This window comes from Anoplopoma fimbria, chromosome 22, assembly GCF_027596085.1.
Source record: "Anoplopoma fimbria isolate UVic2021 breed Golden Eagle Sablefish chromosome 22, Afim_UVic_2022, whole genome shotgun sequence".
Taxonomy (NCBI): domain Eukaryota; kingdom Metazoa; phylum Chordata; class Actinopteri; order Perciformes; family Anoplopomatidae; genus Anoplopoma; species Anoplopoma fimbria.
In genome coordinates this window covers 4470980-4488749 of record NC_072470.1, presented here as the reverse complement: position 1 = coordinate 4488749, position 17770 = coordinate 4470980, and the positions used below count along the sequence as shown (strand labels likewise).

Genomic DNA, 17770 nt, shown 5'->3' with positions numbered 1-17770 from the left:
ACAGAAATCCCAATACATCATTCTGTTCCAGTAGAAAGCCATCCTGACTCAGGTGTTTTCAGGATTTCAGGACACATTTTAATTATCTAGTCCTATATTTACTGAGGAAAGACAGGAAGTCAGGCCGTTCTGCTGTGACGGGGCTGCGGAGGGGAAAATGTCACTAAACATGCCGTACTGTCGAGGAAATCGCTGCATAATAGATGCTGGAGTTGGCTCTTCCTCTCACTGTTTGTCGGCCCAGAGGAGAACTTGTCTGTATGAGTCGGCTGCCATGAAGATGATGAAGCCATCCAAGAAGATGGAACGACAACAGAATTTATCTCTACAGGCATCCTCCACCTTTTTGCTCGTCAGAGAGAGTGAGCGTTCAGCTTCACCGGTCAAGTGCTTAAACAGAGATATTGGCAGGAGAAGTGTCTGTAATCATGGCGCAAGGTTAAACACACAGCCCAAAGCTCTCTCTCCGCATTGCTGCCGAGCGGCCCTCTCACAGATGAAGCTAATCCCGCCCCCCCAAGAGCCAAAATGGGAGGCATAATTCTCCGTGATTTGACAGGAACCAGATGCTAGGCGGACCGCGGACGCTGGTGTTCGCAAAATGAAACAGCCTGTTCACATGGGGCTTCGGGGGTGTTACGCCGGTACGTTTCACATCACAGGGACAATCTGTTTTCTTGTAGCAACATGGGTGCATGAACGCCTCGTGAAAGTCAATGCAGCACGTAAAGTGGAGTGAACTATCTGTCCATTTAAAGGCACATTTTACACGGTTAAAGGCTGGTTCTCCTTATCAAAAATATCACATGAAAGACCTAAACCATCAGTAAATGTAGAATATTTTCTGTTCAGCCATTCATTACATTACATTACATTACAGTCATTTAGCAGACGCTTTTATCCAAAGCGATTCCTTCATTAACATGGACCTATACCCTATGCCCCAACTCACTTTTTATTAAATGTATTTTCATCCGCTGCTGAAAATAGTCCCTATTAAATTCCCTACGTTCTCCTGTTTGAGTATTGAGAAAAAGATTGTTTAAGTCCATTTACAAGATACGTTGACAATAAGGGAAATATAGAATAATGCCAAACATATTATTTAAGAGATTCAGTTAGAGGAAACGATAATAATTTGTTTTTGACATTTTAGCAAAGATTTCATTCAAACAATCAAAAATCACTCTCCTAAGGAAGAACATGATATGATCCAAAGCTCCAGAGAAGCCGCTAATGGACCTTGTAAAAGCGCTTTGAAGACTAAAATAACGTTTTCTACATTTAGGACTTCCTGTGGGAGTGGCCTACCTTGCTGGACAGGTACCCAGTGCTCCACCTCCAGGATGAACGCAGGTGGGTCAACCGGCTTCGCATGGAGCTGCCCAGAGGCATAGCTACAAATAAACTGGAACCACTTCTCTACGTTTTACTATTAAGATCATGAAATAAAAACAAGGAAGCTCCAGATCCTCATGATAGAAGAAGATTCTAGACTTCATCAGCTATATAAGAGATTTATATTGACGCATCTCCTCTCTGTTCTCTCCTCTCGACTGTCTTCTCCCGACTTTCTCCTGCTTCCTCTCTCCCTCACGCCCACTTTGTGTTCTCTGGATCTACTCCTCCCTCGGTCTCATTATCTCTCATTATGTCCGACTCCCCCCCGCTTCTCTTCTCTTCTCTTTGACTCCCTTTTTCCCCCAAGCCGCTGTGTTTGTGTATGTATGAATGTACAGTATGTTCGTGCTTCTCTGCTGCACATGTGTTTGACCTTAATTGACCTTAAGAATCTCGAGACTTGTCAACAATATTGTTTTCTGTCATATCGAAATATTTCCTCACTGGTTTAAGCTGTAACATGACTTGTCATCACAACTCTACAATTGGCAGAGACAGTTTTTTGTCAGCGTATCAGTCTCTATCCTCTCCTGATCCACAAACAGATTAAAAAAATTCCCATAGTGCACTTGGATGACCCTGACAGGCCTCACACTGACACAATTATGGTCACGGTGGGATGTTTCGACTCAAAACCACCATGGATGTGTCCTATATGGACTAAACAAATAAACACTCCATAAGTACTTCCCCCTTCTGTCTGTACACTATGCACAGACACAGACACACACAGACAGACACACACACACACACATACACACATTTATGCATGAAACCATATGATGATAACTCTTGGATTAAGCATGGCAGAAGAAGGAATTCCAGGACAAAATGTAAAAAAAAATGAATGGTTTCTAATGAAATCCAGCCAGAATGCATATATTTTCAATTAGACTTGAAATGATATAACGCTTTTGATATGACGGGACGACACAAAGAAACGCTTTGATAAGAGGTAACAGCCACAACATATGGATGATAAATCAGGATCATGAGGATGCAGCAAATTCTTATGTGAAATGTCTGAGGATTTACTCCCCAACACCACTTAGTCATTGTCAAATTGTTTGTCACAACTTTCTATAATTACAGTAAAAAATTGGTAGCCTCTGTCTTGGTATTTTTAGTGCTAGCATTTCTCATAATTACATCCACATTTCCAGTAAACCCTGTTGTTGAGAGGATGTTGCTACTTGTATCAAGTGTTCCATTGTTTCGCTGTTTGTGCCTTTTAGAGGATAAACACAATCTTACACCTCTTATTGCACAAGGAACAGAGCATCAGCTTCCTGTTGATAGTGGATAATTACACAAATGAAAAAATAACGTATTTTGAGAAAGGTTTGCAGCTTGTTTTGTGCTGCTTATGGCAACCTGCAGTGAAAAAACCTGCACAGAAACTTCTACATCCAGACCGTCTCTCTTCCTCTGTGTGAAGTTACAGACTGTGAATTAATTTCCATGCAGTCTGGTGTACACAGACCGATCTGTGTTTATAATCTCACTCTGAATCACCGCCGCAACTTCTGCTGCCGATCTAAACATTCAGGCGACGTCCGACACAAACACTGACTCATAACCGTGACTCACAGAGGAGAGAAATAACAGGGATGCGAGACATCAGTGCTGCTTTCATCTTTTGGATAAATGTTGCTTCTGGTTTCATGAAAAGGAAGATAAAAACATTTTAAACAAGCTAACATTTTTTTTGCCTTTGTGACTGCTAGCTTGTGCGATCTGTTTTCTTTCTGCATTAGTGGTGGTCCTCTCCGCTCTTAATTTTCTGGACTCTCGCCCTCTTGGAAACACACACCCTTCATGGTTTAGCAATGTCAAGCTAAACATGCATGCCTCGTCTCGGGCCAGGCCTTGGCAGACATTTCTGGCACAGACGAGACACAATTTGCACTGAACTGGCAGCAACAGATGTCACAGCAGCTTTTCCCATTTTGTAAGGTATGTACCAAATATTTCTTTACACTGGCACAGAACAGAGCGAGGAATAAATAATTTACCTCAGGCCACCTGGTTGTATTGAGTCGGGGGTTATAATCATGGACTTTTTCATTTCTTAGATCAGTTACTTTGCCAGTTAAGAACATTAATTACCATCCTTGTGTTTGTTTATTTCAAAAATTGTTTGTTGAACTTTAAAACATTATTTAGCATTAACAGATTCCAATTCATGGTCACTTTAATTTAGAGACGGGTCCCTTTACTGTAAGTTAAAGCCATGAGAGCCGTCCTAAAATGAAAAGAAGTCGAACCTACAGAGCAGCTATGATTGGCTAGCTGTTATGTATTGAATGCTACTGCCACCTTCTGCAGTGTGCAGGAACAGGTGGTCGCATTTGTTGTAATACATTTAAAATATATATTAATTGAATATACTCAAACATGGAAAAAGTCTATAATTATTCCAGTGCCACACTCCGGACTCAAGAAAGATGACTAGTGATCATAAGGATTGTTATTCCATCACTTTGCTGCATAACAACAGCAGCCTCTATGAATGAAGAGCTTTTAAAGCATGTCTACTTGGCATTAACACTGATAAAGAAGAGGTGTTACTCACCGGTGTATCTACATGCTTTAATGGCAGCTGAGGAGTGGGAGGCTGGAGAGAGAAGCGAGACAGTCAGTGGGTTAGTCATTGTTTCTCTCACACCGAGGAAGAAACAACATGGTGAGAGAAAGGATGAGAGAGAGAGAGAGAGAGAGAGAATCCACAGACACAATCTTTAATCATAAAATCATTTTTTTTCAAAAAGTCATTTTTTTCAAAGTTATTTTTAAAAGATTTCGATTTTAACTCTTATTTTTGCGCTAAAACAGAAATTGTTTTTGTCCTTAAAGGTCCATTCTTTACTTGGAAATAGAAGTTTGACTTAAGGTTACATATCATGACCTACACACCATCAACTAAATATCTTAGGGGGAAAAATGCAAAGGGACAACTGCTGCATATCGTAGTAGGACAGGTCACATTATCAATATGTACAAGCAAAGAAGAGAACAAATACAAAACTAATATGGTCCATAAGTGGCAGGAAGAGGCAGAGATGCAGAAGCAGAGACAGTTTGTGAGAAGTGGAGGGGAAAATATGTACACACACACACACACACACACACACACACACACACACACACACACACACACACACACACACACACACACACACACACACACACACGCACGCACACGCACACAGAGCTTGACAGTGATCCATGTGTTAAGGAAAATCTCTTAACTGAGTTAAGTACAGCGTCTCAGGCCGATGTGAGCTCTATAAACAAAACTGGGGACTGTTTAACAAGCTGCTGCAGTCATTTAAAACGGCCGGCGTCCAGAGTAAATAAGTGAAAAGTAGTTACTGCAGCTTGGAATGTTCCTAATTTGGTCATATCATCGGTGGTTAATCCTGAAAATATAAAACAGGATTTACTGTGCCACTTCTTATTTGACTTTATTGACTACAAATCGGGAGAACGATCAAATTGCTTTCCCTGACGTTTTTTCTAATCCCGACCCACCATTTGCTGAGCGTGCGTTCTTTATGGAAGTAAATTAAATCTCTCCTATTTCAAGCTCATTAAAGGGAAAATGACTCAGGTCTCAGTGTTTCAGTGTATAAATCACAATTTTGTCTTGTAAAGGAGCAACCCCTAGAGGAAAGGAGAGTAATCACTTTGACTGCAGCTCAGGTTCTGTCCTCATTTAAACAGCATCCTGAAACGAATGCTTGGTTGCTGTGTCCGAACTGTAAACTATAAACTGATGTATACTTTATCGCATGCTAGTTCTAGTCCATGTTCTCTCTACTATCCTTATAAAAAGGCAAATAAATGTCCCAAAATCTATATTAGTTGTGAAAACAACAAAGTGACAGCTCAGAAGTATATAAAAAACATGATGTAATAATTGGCAAAGACTTTAGGACTGATTTATATCTGATTCACATTCCTCCCAATGTTTACACGCCTACACAGATCCACAGCGATAACGCCCAAGAAACCCAACAATGCGGCAATAAAGGCAGTGAAGAAGAAGTGAACTGTAAAGTAAACATGGATGGAAACGCTGCAGGATTCAAACATTTAAGAAAAAAAAAACGAGGCAATTGCATTCGACATTTTAGACCTCAAGGATATACAAAATTAATTTTGGTGAGTAACAATGAGTGTACACATCATCATCGTCACCATCAACACTTTTATCACCTCCACAGCTGACTTAAGGACACAGAGGGTGTCTTGTTTGAATTGCCCCGACAGAAGGAAGCTCTCATGGTTATAGCCTCTGACCTTTGACCTCCAGCCACAACTCCACTGCCTATGTGTGCGCTTCTGACACCCTATGTGTCCAGACACAATTCCAGGAAGTATCATTGCATCGTGACGAGGTCAACAAGATCTTTAGAAGATGGTCTCATTGATGCACAAATTCACACACATACTGCAAAAACATACACACACACACACACACACACACACACACACACACACACACACACACACACACACACACACACACACACACACACACACACACACACACACACACACAAAGGTTACACTCACCAGATCATAGTTGGTAGTTAGTTGACATGATGTGGTGACCTGTAAATGGAGAAACAGAGAAGGTGTGAGTCAAAACAAGCATTAAAGACTGCTGAAGAAAGCTGTAAATGTTAAGTAGATCACATAAAAAAAAAAAGAACTCAACAAAAACTTCTATAAATAACATAAACTAGTAGCATCTTCTGAAGTACTTAAGGACTGTGTTGTGTGTATTTTTGTAGAAACAGGGAGGGAGAGACATCTCTGAGTGTTTCCCCCTGAATGCCTGAGTATTCCCCAAATCGCCCTTAACAGCACAGAAATAACCGTGGCCTCATAAAATAGGCTCTTTTGACTGTTTCTCTGTGTGGGAAACATGTCAGGGCCATTTCAGGCAAAATCACATTTGGTTCGGAGTTCAAATTGAGAGAAAATGTTTCCTGTAAAAGTCTGAAAAACATATCTGTTCACACAGGGGTTGACATACTACACTATGACTTTTTAAATTCTTTGCGCATGATGTTTTTTTGTTCTGTCCGAGAGAATCCAGACACGACGCAACACAGAGTGCCTCTTCAAGCGTGTCTAAAGCCATTTCCCTTGTATTCAATAACAACTCAGGTCAAACATCATATGAGAATTTACAGTCTGATTCACACCGTGGACTCTGGTGCTGTCCCCACCTGCTCTGTGACTCCACCTGCACCTTGAACACATGTCAGAACAAGCAACACATATGCCGGGATCGGACTACACAATATTTCTGCCTCGCCCAGATGGTCGCTGTGTCAGATTAGGTGATTATAGAGTCATAAATTCTTCCCGCGAGTTGGCGGAGAGACATGACAGATTACATGTTGGAGGCCGACCGGTCATTGCTCATCTGTCCAACGATTTGTGTGATGACGGTCGGTCATAAAGGTGCCGAATGTGACATCTTCAAGTGTCTGTCTATCTAAAACTCAAATATACTCAGTTTACTATCATATAAGTCAAAGAAAAGCAGCAAATCCTGCCATTTGAGAAGCTGTAGCCATCATATGTTTATTGTTTTTACCTGAAAAATTATGCAGATTAGATAAATTATGGTTAAAGCTCCAGGTTTTTTTTTTACTTCCGGCAACCCTGGCTCTAACTTCATTATCAATTATCCTGTAAAAAGCAAGTAAATAGAGTTTACAAAAACATTATTTTCATTAAACAGCGTTGAACCACGACGGGGCTTCTAGTGGTTCTCTACTGCAGTAAACCTGTAGATGTAATGACTTACTGCTGCTTATTACTTCTAAAATGCCATGCAGCAGTGTAGACAAGACCACCTAAACCGAGACCAAGTCATGACCAAGACCAGACCGTATCGAGACCGCAAAAAGCCCAAGAGTTAAAAGGGGTTGAGACCAAGTCAAGACCTCTTGGATCTCGAATGCTACAACATTACATTTACATTACAGTCATTTAGCAGACGCTTTTATCCAAAGCGACTTACAATCAGTAGTATATTACATATCATTCACCCATTCACACACTGATGACAGGCTACCATGCAAGGTGCCACCATCAGACTCTAACTAACATTCATTCACATCCAGTCCACACCGATGGCAAGCCTTCGGGAGCAACTTGGGGTTAAGTGTCTTGCCCAAGGACACATGGACTGCCAAAGCCGGGTATCGAACCACCGACCCTCTGATTGGAGAACTACCTTGCTCTCCACTACGCCACAGCCGCCCCTTCAACACAACTATTAGTGATAAAAATATGTTTTTTAGTCTGGTCTTCCTCAACTAATCTCTTTCCCTGTTGAAAACAATTGATGCCCCCGTCCCATTTTCTAATGCAGTCTCATACTGAAAGAGAAACTGAAAGCTTCAGCTCTATTGCCTTATAAAACAGAATCCTGTACCCGCTCTGTGTTGTTCATCGACTCTGTCAAACAACAGTAGGTTTACCAACAAAAACAACTGGGTGGCACACCAGGGCTATGAAATGCAGAGTGGAGGCCCAGTACCTGTTGCCAGATCTCCCAGCAACAGTATCACTTGTCCCCTAATTATACTATGGCCTCAAAATAAGAGCGGTGTTGCTTTCCTGACGTTGCAACGCTACATGTAGCATCTCTAAATAGCAGGCTGTTTTGGTACTCAATGCTTATAGTATCCATGGCAGGCAAGTGTGGCTCCTAATAGTCTGCATAACCCTTGGCACCGCAAATCACTGATTACGATGCGTAAACAGGCCCTCTCTGGCGAGCTGAGTGACTTCCATTAGATTGTGTTTACTTCGGCGTGCACGGATAAACACGCATGAGGGAGGGCATGGAGGCATATGTGTGTGCCGGCCAGCGTCGCAGCGTGATGTGAGTTGACGGATGTTTACGGGCGATGAGATGAGAGCGCGCTATCTGAAGACAACAGACGCAGGCGGGAAGGAAGCCGCTGTAATTAGTTTGCCCTGGGAAAACAAAAGACTCGATGACTTTGTAAAGCTATCATCAGGCGTATCAGAATACAGCAGTCTGATAACGTCGTAGCAGAGCAGATCCCACCCAGTGCACGCTGATATCAGTCCACCACTGAGTGCTGATACGGTTATGGGTTCCTCTAAATACATGAAGGAGCTGACCAAGAGTGTACGGAGGTATTTCAACAAGTTACAAAATGTTTCTGGTAATTTCCATGTTGCATTGCTGGTACTTCAATATGTTACCATACTGACTTTTTCTTATACTGATATGCACACTGCAATATCTTAAAATAAGTCTTAAAATAAGACATTGACATTTAATGTCAGAAAAGCTGACATTACAAGCTAACATTTGCAAGCCTAAATGCAGATTTAACAGACCAAATCTATCAGATGACGGGTTAATATACAGTATACCAAAAAAAGGCCCACATCAGTTGGACCTTGTCCCTGTGTGTGCATGTGAGAGGAGCCGCTTCTTTGAGAAACGCAACTTGGAGGGCATCATTTTAAATCCCCGGGTTAATAAAGTCAATGAGTTACAACTGTTGCTGCAGCAGGTGCCACGAGGAAGTGGCTAAAAGTCGAATTAAGGAGGAGAAAATGCAGAATCCAATGACAAGGATGCATACGAACATGATTGTTAGAAAAAAGAAAAGTTGCAAAGAAAATACACCTAGCTAAAGTACTATAGTCCTAATAATCTCCCACATTCATGAATGCTTTTGTTGAAACTGTTTTAGAGGGTTGATTCAGCTGTATGGTCAATACCCATGGAATCGACAGGATCTCCTCGGAGGCCAACAGAAGATGAAGTTTCTAGTCCCAGAAGCGAGTCGGCTCATGCTTCGCTCTTTACGGTGCCTTCACTACCTGGGGCCGTGGCTGACATTCATATTTCAGTGTTGGCGGTCCCAGTGGCCCCGGGGCCTCGTAGCGAGAGCATCTGCCTTTATTCACAGCTGACAGGAGTTGCTGTTCTGTGCGCTGTACTGCAGCGTACGCCTGCAAATGTCCCGATGATGACTCCCTCTAGTATTGATCTAAAGGTCAGAAGGGTAGAGTGATGACTTCCACTTCCATTTGCTACTGTAGAAACCTTGCCTTGTGAATGCTGAATTATTTCTTTAGGAGCCGTTTGTGCATGAAAAAATGGTTTTCAAGGAATCAGACACAAACATGGCTTGCAAATATTGTTTTCATATCACGTATTTAGTGAGTCAGTCATGAGAGAAGACAGCCGGAGCAGCAGACAGAGAGAAAATACAGACTTCGTAATCTTACATTCCTTCAAACACCGCCTCAACTTTACAATCTTCACCGCATCACCATGCAGCCAAGCGAGAGAACAACAGCTACCCCGACTTCATCCATATATGGTGGGTGCAGCTGGAAGCTGGACTTACACAGGCTTCACGTGGTTTTTACCAGCTCAGACGGATAAAAGAGAAGGAATCTCCGAGAGGCCGCTGCCACACGCGTCAGCACCTGAACTCCATCTGTCTGTAAATGTTTGTGCAATTGCATCTGTAAAGTAATCCAGTTGAGATTGCTCAATAGGGATAAAAACCTAACCCCTTGTCAGGTAGTTTAATTAGTTTTTATCTGTGCATTGTTTCTGCAGCATATGTCTTGCAACTGTTGATTAGAAATGATGAATGTTGACCTTTTGTTTGGCCCCCAGTGAGTTTCACCAATCACTTCCCAGCAAAGTGACCAGCAGACCACAAAGAAAACTCTCTGACATGGAGAGAAACAGAGTCAAAGCGGTTTTAGGCTTTTAAAAGAAGGAGTTTATAATCTCATCGAGTCACGAGGGGCGTCTGGGAAGCCACTGAACTAGAACAAGGAGTCAAGCGAGCCACCGTGGGGGGCCCCTCCTAAATTTCAACCCAGCCGAGAGGCCTCATTAAGGGGCAAACAGAGGTGAGCTGAGGCGGGACGTTGTTGAATTACCCGCAGCAAAGGTCAAATGTCTCAGGTGAGTCTCGACAGCTTCACAGCGCTTCCCTCCTCTGTCTTGATCCCCCCCTCCCCTTCACAATAAGAGCGTGGATCAGCGAGCGCTTTAATGACTTCAGGAAAAGTGCTGCTCAAGTACTCAAGTGGGTTTATATGGAAATGGAGAGTGCAGAATATCAAAGCAGGACTCTGGAGCCCGGTCCACCGAGTTGAATCGTGGTATAATGAGTAAACGTGCTGCAGCTCCAGCAGGATAGTGATGAACAGTTTTCTCTCACCGCTCAAACGCTTCAAACAGGCTGGAACAAGCATCCTCAGATAACCAAGGAGGAGTAAGACCGGCCTGCTAAGCAACATTTGCATTCTTTGTTTGAGCTTTATCAAATAATAAGGGCAATAAGCTTCCATCATCAGTGCTTTTATTGTTATAGTTCTGGGCTTTTTGAAACATGAAAAAGTAAGAATTACATTTATTTGTGATATATTGCATGGCATACCCATTAAAGTTTTTTTTTCTAAAGTTTAAAGATTTGTTAGAAGTAGAAGTTGATTTTTTTTGTCCACTTCTTTGTTCCCTTTAGGTGCTCTCAAATTGGGAAGGCTGCTTGTATTTTCCACAGATTTATGCCCTCTTACCCCTCTGATCACTCTGGTCTTGAGTTGATCTACTTTAGCCTAACTGATGGGAGAAAGCATGTTTCCCACTGTGCATAAATCATCTCATTGGCTCTAATAAATAAGCCTGCCATTGGTCCAACCACACTCAAAATTCCTCAAGCACTCCTCCTGCCCACACAAGAGCCACTGCCGCGCTGATGGCAGTTTGCCTGAGAAAGTAAATTCTTCACTTTCCAAACGGGGGCCAAATAAGGACTGAAGCTCAAACAGCCCCTTTGGAGGGATTTATACATCGGCTGGGTTTCTGTTTAACTTGGAGGGGCTAATAAATCTGCCGAGCGCTGTGATGGTGAAGAGCCCGTTCCTCTCCCGCTCTGACATTTTGACATAATGGCAAGTGTGTAACGCGCCGTGTTCGACTGGGTGGCAGTGTGTCGCTGGCAGGAGTGCTCTGGCAGGAGTGCGCTGGCAGCGTCGAGTGATGTCGTCAGTGGCTGAATAATGATGCAGAATTTAAAAGGACGGTTAAATCCAATTGGAGGGAAAATGATGGCAAAATAAATGTCTCAAAAGGAAGAATAATGCTTGGGAAAGTTCTACCACTAAAATGCTATCTATCATTCATAAGAGGTCAATAATTCAATATCCTGTGAAACAAAGAATCCACTAAACATGTCATTAAGTCAAGGGTCCAAGCTATTTGGTGGAGGTCTAAATTTGGAACCAAACATTGTGAAACATGCTTATCAGTCTGGGTTGCTCAATGAAGGTCCATCTGCACCGAAGCAGGATGGGAAAGGGCTGTTGTATAGACATGAAGTCTAAATAATTGTTTTGGTAAAGTAGAACACACTGCCTGCCAGCTGTTTTCCATCAACACCCGGTAGCGCAGCACAAACAAGGTCTTCAAACAACATGAAAACCCGTCCTGTGATGGTCGAACAAATGACACGCCCGTGACTGAATGAATACAGTTCCTCCCAACCATTCATGTGAAGAATCCACCATCTAAATGTTGTGGATAAACACAAGAAGGGGATATATTTTTCACATGAGAAGAAAATCACTACCACATGGTTAACACACCATAAATAAGCATAGAAATCGGCCGACAAGCACAAGCATTTGCTTCTCCCCTAAATGGTTCGGACAAAACACACCACAACATACGGGAGGTTATTTACAATGAGATTCATCACAATGGATTGTCTTCTTATTTCAACTGTTCTGACTGCCAGCGAGCTCAGATTTGTGTCCAACAAAGGCAACAAAATTATTTCACTCCCAAACCGACATGCCGATGTCGGGTTCGAGGCCCAGAGGAACTTCATCAAGTGGATGCAGAAGAGGCCAAAGACCACTGAGGAAGCAGTTACTTGGTCATGGTCAAGCCACAGCGAGTGGAGAGCGGGATCATGGCTTGGCTGCGTCGCCCCTTGCACGGTTACAACGGAATCACTGCGAGCTACAGATGACAAAATTGCCCATTAAACAAGGAAATGATGAATATCAGATGTGCAATTGTGGCTCACTTTGGACACAGGTTGAAAACCTCCAAATCTGAAAGCTAGCCTCGGAGTTTTATGCAAGAGGCGCATGACCGTTTATCAAAATCGTTAGGTCTTGCACTTCAAAAACTAAAACTCACCTAAAAACATGTGCAATCGTGTGACACTTCAAAAGCCGGGCTTCCGTAGAGGTTAAAAACAAGCATGTTTTCATCATTACGGGATGGAGCCGATGTCGGAGGGTGCTGATGGTCTGTTCCTGACAGTTCCTGTTTAATTAGTGCTGGCTTACAGGATGCTTTCTCTCTCATTTAACCACTAATAGCACGGTGAAGCGAGAATAAAGAAACACTGCCAAGCCAAAATAAAGGGTATTCACACAGAAAAGTGCCATAAAATACAGGCTAACTAGAACACAAGATGCTCCAAAAGGATTTGTGAACGCTCTTTTGCTGCAATTACTTCAATGAAAGCCTCAATTTATGTGTATCTGAAAACAATCACCTTGTATTGAAATTTCCTGTCACTCAAGCTTTTTATTTTTCCTTGCCAGCCTGTCACTTATTGACAGAAATAAGTTAGTGGGCATGCTGAGCTTCTACTAACTCAGCCTTTGCCTCTTGTGTGGTTGCATGTTAAATGCCATCCTCCCCGGTCACTACTGCTTTTATAACACATACTTTGGAGCTGACGCAGCTGGAGGTTCTTGCACTTTTTACAGTTTACCAGCCACGCTTTCTACTTTCTGCTTTTCTCTCTTTAAGCCTACATTAGAATATCTAAAAATTCAATCTGATAAAACAAATATGATGCATGACATAGCAAAACAAACATATCTGCACAAACATGTGAGAGGAATTTTCTATTTGGCAATCACAGTTATGTTCTTTGAACCTTTCAAGAGGATTTTTTTCTGCAATTCATGGTATGTTTTTCCCAACATTTCTGCTGAGGCTGCCAAGGCTTCAGGCCTTGATGTGTCAAAAGATGAACTGCCCTGAGGGAAGCTCGGCGTGTTATTAAGGGATGGGAGAGACAGATGGAAGAGACAAGCAGTTCAAGAGGGATAGATCTACAGGGAAAGCAGCCATTCTATAAGCGTCACTCGGAAAGAACATCTTCATGTTATGAGACACGAGGGAGACATGAGTTAGGGCTTTTTCTGCAGTTTAAGAGGGTTTCTGGGCAAGGTGGAGAAAGTGGCGAAAGAGCGTTTCCCCTTATGACTTATGACCGATTTGAAGAGTGTGATGCCTGGGAAAGAGCATCAGGTTCAAGGCTATGTAATGTCTTTAAATGGAATTCAAAAAGAAAGAAGAAAAATGTGTTGCTGTCAAAAAAGAAGTGTTGAATCTCTGCGCCGTGATAAAACCTGCATTCCCTCCTGTTGTTTTGACTCTTCAGCGGGAGACGACGGGACATACAAGCCTCGCGACCCCTTGACTGTTCATGTTTAACTGCCAACCTTGTGTTAGCTCAAGGTCAAAGGTGAGTGATTGCCATCATCCGTCTGCATCCCCTCTCAGAGGTGTCAGAATGAAAAAGTGTGAGAAAAAGCGAAGACGGTGCAAAGGAAAAAGACCACGTCCTGCACACATTCTAGTTGACCAGCTGCTCTACTTTATCTCTCGTAGGGCCACAGCAGATGCGGGTTACGCTGAGAGAGAAAACACGTGTTTGCCTGCTGTGTTGACCAGTTGCTCCGGGTCTCTCTCCGCGACTCTGCCGCTACAAATCACTTCTCGTCGGGTCATGAAGGGCTGCCGAGCCTCAAACAGCGACTCGGGTGAACTCTGTCTGTCATGTTCCCATGGGAGCAACTTTCCCATGAGTGTGTGGCAAACCAGCCCAAATCCAAAACATGCAGAGTAAAGCATTTATAAAATGACATCCAAAAACCCCTCATTGTTATTGCTACAAACTCATGCACCAACAGCCTTTTTTTATGCACTCAAACACTCAGAATTCAGCTTTCTGAAGACCCATTTTAAGCCCTGAAAGAATGCAAAGAACTACAAATACTCAACATGCCAACCACGCAAACTACAGATGGAATATACTGCAAAAAAAACCTTTCATGCATCTTAAAATGTAGTCCTCCAGCTGTCTTACCTGCACACCGCTGCCACTTTTTCTCACGCTCTCTCCCCCTCTGCCTTGTTTCTACCTCTGCATTCTCCCTGCCTTCAGACCCCCCTCTGAGAGAGAAAGAGGGCAGGAGAGGGAGTACCAAATACAGACACTTTTCCTCCTCCTCCTCCTCCTCCTCCTTCTTCTTCCCCTCTCTCGCTCTAAACAACAGCAGTAATCCCAAACGCGTGCCAGAGAGCTACTGAACTCGATTTTGTGTGTGTGTGTGCGTGCGCATATGTGTGTGTGCAGCCTGTGGACTGGACCAGGATGCAGTCTTTGTACTGCTGGCTCTGGTTCCTCACCGTCAACTGCCAAGAAATTTTGAAACACGCTATATAAGGCCAAGAAAGTGGCTTGGGGCTCCTTATGATTCCGGTACCCAAAACGAGAGAGCAAAAGCTGTCCGGGGGCAGACAGTAACCGTATCCCTCCCTCTGATCACCCGCTCTGACTATTTCTCCTTCTCTCTTTCTCTCTCTCCTCCCTCCTTTCCCTCTATGTAGCTGTTGATACGTGCTTGACAGAGAGAGAGAGAGTGAGAGGGAGAACGGGACGGAGAGACAACTTTTCTGTTCTTCTGTTACTATTTCACTTTTCTATTTCATTTAAATTAGTGTGTGCATTATATTTTAATACCTAGTATTTACAACGATTGAGCACAAAAATGTCCTTCCAGATGTTGCGAAAGTTCAGTCTTGTCTTATCTTAAACTTATTCTGAGCACCCTGCTTAACATAGAAAGTGCTTATAAATAAGAATAATATATGAGCGGTGCAGGTTCAAACAGAATCCTCTCAGGCAGCTTTTTTCCCAAAGCTTTTTATCTTCAAATGCAATGGGAACACTTGTACTTTTGCCTACTATCTATGTAGACACACACGCATGCTTGTTTACCTCAGAGTAAAAAAAAAACTGAGGTCGACAGACGGACAAAAAAAAACCAAATCCCTCTTTTCTAAAATATTTGCCAGCGTCCCGTCGGGTTTTTAAGCACTCGGGGTGAACTCAGCTCTTGACCTCCAGACGAGGACCGAGGTAAATTGGTCCATCAGTCATCTGCTAGCACCCGGTTATTAGGCCGCCCGTACTGTTTTGTCTGCCAGCTCTATCTCCCGACTGCCGCGCTGCATCCATACCGCTGAAGGGCGTCGCTATGGAGACGCGCTGTGATGGCTCTTTGATGTGACTTTTTTTTTTGCGCTGGGGAAACAGACCTGCCTCTGTGAAGGGCTGCTGAGGAATGAGGAGGCTTGGCTCTCCTGAATGTGTGTGTGTGTGTGTGTGTTTATGTGTGGCTCATCATTTTCTCTCTCTCTCTCTCTCTCTCTCTCTCTCTCTCTCTCCTGTTCTACCTTTTTCACTTTCATGCTTGGACAGTGACTCTCTTTTCCATGCCAACATTCTTGAACGCTCCTCATCCCTGTCTCTATGCACGTCTTGCTGTGTTTTTGGTCTCGCTCTACGCACTTTCTACCTTTGGAAGATAAAGCAGATTAAAAAAAAGGGCGGAAAAAAGCCACAAAAACACAACTGATAGCAATGCTGAGTCACACAAACAGTGCAGAGTTTTACAGCAGGTGGTGAAATGAGGCTGCACCCGAAGCCTTCTGGAATATTAAAGAGCTTCTGGGTTGCATTTTATTGAGCTCTAACTAAAGGGCCTCTCCCGGTTTTCACACGTCCACACATGTCAGAATGTGGATTAAAATGTTAGGATGGGGATTAAAAAGCTGAACCTCGAAACACTTGACCTAAAAATTCTGCAGCGGAGGAGGCCCAGCTCAGCTCAAGTCGGGGAAATTCCAGTTTGGAATGTGCACGAGTCGATTTAGAGACAAACAAATGAGCTTTAAAGTCACTTTGTAACAGTAAACGTCTGCCGTTATAGGTGCAGACTATGAGAGTTTTATGGAGCTTCCTTCCTTCTTCTAAAATGCTTCGCTTTACTTTCTTGCACATCGGTGCTGGTGTTATGTAAGCTGCGAGTGAGCTGAGTTTGACAGAGAGGGATTTTCGGCTACTAGTGATGAAACGGGACCGTCTGAGTCTCCTCAAGGAAATAATATCCCCTGGATTTACTTTTGCATGACAAAGGAACTATTGAATCTGCTAAAAATAGTGCATATAGCATGTGACTGGGTTTCCAAATCTGTAGAGAAAACCTGTTGTTTGAGTGCAGTATTTTATTACATGTAACTATTATTAGTTAATGCTTAAACAATCTTAAATTATCTTGTCAAACAGTTGTAAAAAAAACAAATTAGCCCTAATTAACATTAAACAATTTAGACACATTTTCAAGTTTTTTGTTTTATATGGATGATTATTATGTATATGTTGTGTATATGTTATAAACAACTTAATTATTTAAGTTATTAAATATAAAGAAAGGGGAAGGAACTTTAAGCCTTCTCCTTTTTGAACAGATAATATTAATTCAAATAATTTAGAATATGTTCATTATGTTTTCTGTTTCTTGGTGATTATTGTTTTGTTGTCTTGTTATTTGTTACATGTTTGAAATAAATCCTATGTAAAATACCCGACTGCCTTGCCCTCCCACGGGTTGTCACACTAGAGAATGGAAAGAGTACTATGAATAATGCATAAGAGATGTAAATAGTTATGAAAGACTGTCAAGTATAAATGTATCAACAGGAATACACTCCGCCTCTTCTTATTTTATTCTTGAACTGCCACCGTGACTCACTTCCTTGTCCTTCTGTTTCACCCCTGGTGCTGCTCCCAGATCTGTGAACATCTACAACTCCAGGAAGTGGACAAGCCTGATTACAAGAGCACTTTGTTCGGCTCCAGCTGAGAGCAGCGATAAGTAAACAAGGCGTGAGATTTTTTAAATGCCCTGCCTGAATCAAAAACTTGTTGAAAGTACAAAGCGCTGTCGTCGGCTGGTAGCAGATAGAAATGATCCCTGAATCCTGGGAAGAACCTGGGTCAAATGTCACTCCCTGGCTTTTCCTATTGACCTTTACTGTTATCATTAGAACAGAATAAAACTGGTCTTGCAAGTCATCTTATTTTTAAGTCTTTACCTAGTTTTTGGAACATTTTCTAGTAGTTTGGAAACTCTGTGTAGCCAGGATGTCATGTCATCTACTCTAACT

The 17770-nt window shown here is 42.6% G+C and overlaps 1 protein-coding gene across 3 annotated transcripts in view; it reads right to left on the bottom strand.

The window, feature by feature from the left end:
- tns1a (tensin 1a) overlaps nt 1-14669 on the bottom strand; it is a 48388-nt gene extending 33719 nt beyond the window's left edge. For 2 of the 3 annotated variants that reach the window (XM_054623516.1, XM_054623517.1), the window contains exons 1-3: nt 14625-14669; nt 5983-6021; nt 3977-4018 (exon numbers count right to left, since the gene is read on the bottom strand). The gene's annotated coding sequence lies outside the window, so the exon portion shown is untranslated. Of the gene's footprint in view, nt 1-3976; nt 4019-5982; nt 6022-14624 lie in introns of those variants that run through there. The other variant, XM_054623515.1, reaches the window with a different exon arrangement.
- Between the last annotated feature and the right edge of the window lie 3101 nt (nt 14670-17770).